At 34.0% G+C, this 6859-nt stretch overlaps 1 pseudogene; it reads left to right on the forward strand.

The window, feature by feature from the left end:
* The first annotated feature begins 702 nt into the window (after positions 1-702).
* Positions 703-1668, forward strand: LOC141417931 (olfactory receptor 7G2-like; annotated as a pseudogene).
* The last annotated feature ends 5191 nt before the right edge of the window (positions 1669-6859 follow it).

The raw sequence follows: 6859 nt of genomic DNA on the forward strand, positions 1-6859 counted from the left end.
TAAGTTTTCACTTCACAACCATGATGTAACCTCACCTAGCCTCAGTAGCTTCTTGAGTAGATAGGGGGAGAAGTATGAGCTAATGTACCTTCAATTTGACAAGCCATTCCCATGTTTCTGAGGGAAGCCAAACTTTGTTGAATTTTTCTTTTTAATTTAATATTTGTAGCCACTTTCAGTGACTTTGATTTTCCTTAAGGCTCATATCATGGCATTATTTTTGCCAACTTTTGCTAAATTTCTGCACAGAGAACAATTTCCTTAGAAAACAGATTTCATAACTTTTTTCTCTTTTTTTCTTTGTACAAGTCCTAGAATAATTCATAGTGCTGAAAATACTTTGTTTGTTTTTATATTTTATTCCATAAAAATTGCTTTCTATGAAGGAGGTAGAAAAAAGAATCATAAAAAGAGGATGGAGGGAGAAGCTATCAGAGAAAAATCTTTGAATATTGACCTGTGGTCCCTGCTCACATGAGAGGAATTGCAAATTGAATATGCATTTCCTCACAATTCACATATATCAAAACCTTGGGAAAGGATCACTAAAGAATAGACTATAGGTTCTTATTCCCAGAATTTAAGTAGAATAAATTTGGATTTGGGACAAATAACTTGTATTTCTTGCATGTTAATAAGTGATGTTTCAGCTGCTGGTGTACGTATTTGATTTTAATCCACATTTCCACCAGATTCATCAATAGCATGGAAGATAGAAACCAAGCAGTTGTTTTGCATTTATTTCTACTGGGACTGACAGATGACCCAGACCTTCAACCACTCATGTTCAGCATCTTCTTGTCCATATACCTGGCCACCATCTTTGGAAACTTGCTTGTCATTATGACTGTGATCACTGAATCCCATCTCCAAACCCCAATGCATTTTGTTCTCTCTAAACTGTCCTTTGCTGACATTTGTTTAAGTCCAACAACAATTCCAAATGTGCTGGTGAACAAATAAGCATGAGATCAAAGCATCACTTATACATGTTGTCTAATGCACATCTGTCTTGTTTAAAATTTTGCTTTCTTCAAACTGTCTCCTTGCACTAATGGCCTATAATTGCTATGTGGCCATTTGTCACCCACTAAGCTATACACTCATCATGAAACCATACCTGTGTTGTCTGCTCATTTTATTCTCCCTGCTCATTAGCATTGTGACCACTCTAATTCTTGGTTTTATGGTGCCGCACCTGTCCTTTTGCATAGACATTGAAATCCCCAACTTCTTCTGTGAACTTGCTCAGGTCATCAAGCTTGCCTGTTCTAACACCATCAATAACATCCTGGCATATATTGCGACTTTCATATTTGGTAATAGTCCCATCTCTGGAATAATTTTATTCTAAAATTGTGTTGTCTCTTCTGCTTGGAGAATATCCTCTGTGAGATGATAGTGTAAAACCCTTTCTATCTGTGGATCTCACTTGTCAGTGGTGTCCTTGTTCTATGAAGCAGGATTAGCAGTTTACATTACCTCTGCAGCTACTGTCTCACCCAGGAAGACTGCAGTCCTGCAGTGATGTACACAGTGGTCCATCAGATAATGAATCACTTCATCTTCAGCCCAAGGAACAGGGATATGAAGGAAGCCTTGAGGATACTCATTAATAGGTTACATTTTCTGTTTTGGTGCATTATTTGCTTTGGGATCAATTTCTAGTTTAAAACTTAGTGAGTCAGAATGCCTGACTTTCATTTCCATGTTCTTCTAAAATGGCTAAGATATTAACACTGACTATATTTCATCTTGGCTTTGTTGCCAAAGGGGGTGTGAGTTTTAGTTTTTCTGATTTATAATGCAAATGCACATAGTTATATTATTTTATTTGCAAATATAAATTATAAATATTTATTAGGTTCAGGTATGCCATGTATAATGAATAGATCAGGCACTGGTATATCACATTATTCTGAGGCAATACTAGTGTCCATGTTTTTAGCACAGGTTACCTCAATTCTTTCAGGGAATTGAGAGATATTTGTACTCAATCAGTGACAACATTTTAGATTCCAAAATAGTGTCACTCAAAGTCTAATAATCCAAAAAATATGGAGAGTTGTATTTCATTACAAGGCAGTCATAAGTAGAGAAAATACTGGAACATGGGTCAGGGCTTTGATACATGAGGTGTATCATTTTATGGATGGTTCTCTACAGTGTCACCAGGCAAATGCACTGGATTAAGGTGTCATATTCTGATATGAATCCCAGAGATAGAAATGTCAATGCTTTTCTCTGAGTAGTTGATAGTAGAAATTCCATTGGATCAACCATGTAATTCTGTAATGAATAGAGTACTATCCCTCAAAAAAGTATACTAGTGTTCAGTATTATCTTATATGACACATGACAGAAGAGTGATTTAGTTATTTAGCAAAAGTGCCCTGTAACACCCATGTTGGTCCTAAACATAATCACATATTTCTCTATATGACAGATAAGCATGAAGAAGACACAGAGAAGCGGAAGAGGTAATGAAAACATGGAAACAGAAGATTCCTTGGTGCAGAAAATATTTGATTGCCAATATAGTGAATTTTTGTCCCACAAATCAGTTTTATTCATGAGATATGAAATTTTACAGTTCTAGAGGTTCTTCTAAATTATTGAATTCATTGAATTTCTGGTTATGTAGGGACAGTTGTCTTTTGAGTATTTCCAAAATATTTTTGTAAGTGTTTGAACCAATTTAGTTTTCCATTATTTGGTGCTAACATGCATATCATAAAAGTTGTATTACCATGCAATCTAGTGGCTGCAAAATATTTTGTATTAATTTAAATTTCTGTTATTAGGAAATAGAAAGAATTTTATTTAGCAATGATCAATAATTTCCACTTTAGTGAAATTTCTGTCTATGATATATCTAGTTAGTATTTTAAATGGAGTGTCACGGCTTTGTGAGTCACAGACATTGGTTATGAATTTTTTGATTTGCTCCTTGTTTTGCATGTGCTTTATGGATGCACTCATGTACCTCATTTTAGTATGGTTTAACTTTTCGGCTTTGACTCCATGATGTCTTAAAAAATCCCTACTTCTTTTAAAACTTTTCTTTACATTTCAGTTGTATGTTCATGACTGCCAAAATTTCCTTCTATACTTAAAACCAATGAGTGCAAATCTTAAAGTGTTTTTACCACAAAATAAAGAAAATGTTAAAAACAATAATTACAATAACAAAAATAATAATAATTAAATGGCATAAGTAAGCATACTAATGACACACCTGTGCACGCATGTTTTTGTCACAATATTTATAAAAGAGAAGATATGAAAAACTATTTTGAGTCAACTTAGATGTGAAAAACAGCTGTATGAATTAAAACTGTGAAATACAAGAACTGGAATATTACCAGCTGTAAAATGAGGATTAAGTTTTGTCATTTTAATTATAATTCATGGAATTGCTAGACACTGTGTTAAGTGAAATAGGCTAGTCACAGAATAATTACTGCATGTAATCTCCCATGAGTCATTGAAAATTCCAAGTGGAATGTAAAATAATGACATTTGGGAAGTATTGGGGGACAGGGTAAATAAAGTGAGGCTGGATTTGATCAGCAAATGCTGTATGCATGTGTGGAAAACTTATACTAAATCTATTTAACATGTTAATAAATAAAACATGTCAATGAAAATTAAAATAAAAACCCTGAACTACCCATCTTTCTCTAGGTTCAATGGCATGTTTCTACTCCTTTTTAGAGGAAATTTTATCAAACACAAACTCTCCAAATTCACCCTCTCTAAATTTTTCATTCTCAGTACATTTTGAGGTTAATTAGACAAGCATTTGAACAGTAATTTCTCTTTTAAAATCAAGCTTCTCAAGAAAGTTTCAACATCCTTATCCATAAAGGAAATGCAAATCAAAACAATACTGAGCTCCCATCTTACCCCATTCAGAATGACTATGATCAAGAAAACAAAAAATAAGAAATGTTGGTGAGATGTAAAAGATAAAGAACTGTCATACACTGTTGGAAGCAAATCAATGCATCCGCTATGGAATTCAGTATAGAGGTTACTCAAAAAGCTAAGAATAGAACTACCATATGATCCTGCTATACCATTCTAAAGCAAGTATCCAAAAGAATATATGTCAACATACAACAGAGATACCTGCATACCCATGCTTATAGCGGTGCTCTTCAAAATAGCCAAGCTATGGAATCAGCCTAAGTGCCCATCAATCCCAATGAATGGATAAATAGTATGTGGTATCTATACACAATAGAGTGTATAAGGAAGATTGAAATTATGTAATTTGCAAAAAGGATTGAATTAGACTGATTTGTCTCTATTACTACAGTTTATGTCTACAGTAGGGTTATTTTCTTTTATTTGTTTCTTTGAGACAAGGTCTTGTTATGTAGTCCAGACTGCCCTGGAACTTGTGATCCACCTCTCTCAGCCTCCCAAGACCTTAGATTACAGGCGTGTGCCAACACATGCTGCTTGAGTGTAGTTATTTTTGTTTAGTTGGTTTATAGTTATATATAACCCTTGGGAAAGCATCTAGCATAAAGTATGTCTAGTTAAGTATCTGTTTGATAAATATAAATGAATCAAAAGGATTGCATTCAGAAAGAATTTAGACAGTGCAAATTTCAGTTCACCTACAACCATTGATAATTGTAAGGATTCATGGAATCATGTTTGGTATAATACATAATCCAATGCAAACAATGTGTATTTGTTTCCTGAAACAAGAACAAAAACATTAACATAGAGTTTGAGGTAATTTTCCTTTTTGTAGGGATGGGAATGAGGACCTAATATTTTCATCTTGTCACAACTTTTTGGAAGCAACTTAGCTGCAAATCTTCTCTTAGATGTGGTAAATGCTTGTTAAGTATAACTTATTTTTCACACTGCTCAGTAACTGGTATTCTCCATCATCTCCAGTGAAGTGGTGAAATGAACACACCCACTGCTAATGATGCTCCTTTTGGTCCTGTATGGAAAGCTGAAGTGAGGCATCTAGACGTACATCAATAATAAGTTGAATTTCAAAAAACTCCCAAATACATGTCATTTAAACAATTTGTTTCAAAACAACGAACTGGCCAATGGAGAAATTAAATAATATATTAAAATTCTTGAAATAAATAAAAACAGAACTGCAATACATCAAAATTAATATTATGAAGCAAAAGAAATCCTAAGAAGAACATTTATAGAAATAAACACCTGTATTAAAAAAGAACAGAGATCACAATGATTGTGATTGGGCAAGAATATAAAAATCAAAGCACATATGAATAAAATATGGATTAGCTAACCAGTACAGAACCTTAACACCCCAAAATTATTGTTTTGAAAGGGTTAACAATATTAACAACTTTAGGTAAATTATGAAATAAGAAGCAAATATTCAAAATATATAGAAAAAAAGTGGAAATGTTACATCATACACCACAAAATTACAAAGAATCAGAAGGAATTATTGTGAAATTATCCACAAATAAGAAAACCTAGAAGAAAATTTAGAAACCTAGAAAAATTTAAAGGATGTTGGAAGAGGAGAGCTGTGAATGAGTGGCAGAGTTTGCACAGCTCCTGGAATGGATTGGCACTGCACAAAATGCTGCTGATACTGAGGAGCTAGAAGGATTCTAAGGACTGGTAGACTGGCTCATGTGGTAGACCACCTGTCTAACAAGCATGAGGATCTGAATTCAAATACCAGTAATGCCATGTGTTGTTACTCATATGTGGAAGTTATAATTTTTATTTCCAAAAAGTTGGAAGAATAGTGGCTACCTAGACGCTGGGAAGTGTACAAAGAATGGAGGATACAAAGAGGTTTGTAATTGATTGAGTATATCAATTCCCTTAGATAATAAATGGTCTAGGACAATTTAGGGTAGTAGTTGTCTTTAAAATAATTCATTGTAGATTTAAAAATAGCTAGAGAAGAGTAAGATAAAGGGAATCAATACATATAAATAATAATTTATAAAATAACGGATATAGAAGTTACTTGAATAAGTCATTACACATTTTATATATGTATTGAGAGAGTACAACTATATGCCATAAATATGTTTAATAGCATGCTCATGAACTTAATAATTGAACTAATAAATGAACTAAATAATTGGTGTGGTAAATTGCACCTATTATAACACACATATTGAGAGTTTGTGATTGATCCTAAATTACTACAATCAGCATGTTTTAAGGAAACACCCATTTTTTTTATACTTCATGTAGATTGGGATTCAGACATGGCTTGGTTGGTGTATCAGTTCAAGACTTCATATTGGGCTAATCCTACCATTGGTCAGTCTGAGTTCTCATCCAGAGCTCAGAAATCTCCTACATGCTCATTGACATCACTGGCAAATTTCTGTTGCTCATGATGTTAGGACTGAGGTTTTGTCTTGCTGGGTGTGTGACAAGGTTCACTTTGCAGCACTGGGAACTAAACTCAGATTCTTGCCACATGGTCAGTACCCTAAGACCAGAAGAACAATCATGATCTTCATAACCTCTTTCCTAGATATTGCTGAGACATACCCTAACTCTGAACTTCTGAACTTCCATCATTTTCTGCTTTCAACACATCTCTATAATTGTGGACACTGCATTATTCTGTCACTAAATATTCTCACTCATTGCCAGCCTGAACTATTTCAACATTTCCCACTGATGTATCACAGCACCTGTCCTAACAAAAACATCAACTAATATCTACTGGGTACCTGCTAGGTCCCAGGCATGTAGACTCTGGTATCATGGCATTCCCATTCTGCTATGAACTATTTCTGTCACCCCCAAAATTCAAATTTAAAGACCTAACTTCCATCAGGCCCAAATGCACAGATTACTTACCCATTAC

The sequence above is a fragment of the Castor canadensis genome, chromosome 16, assembly GCF_047511655.1.
Source record: "Castor canadensis chromosome 16, mCasCan1.hap1v2, whole genome shotgun sequence".
Lineage (NCBI taxonomy): Eukaryota > Metazoa > Chordata > Mammalia > Rodentia > Castoridae > Castor > Castor canadensis.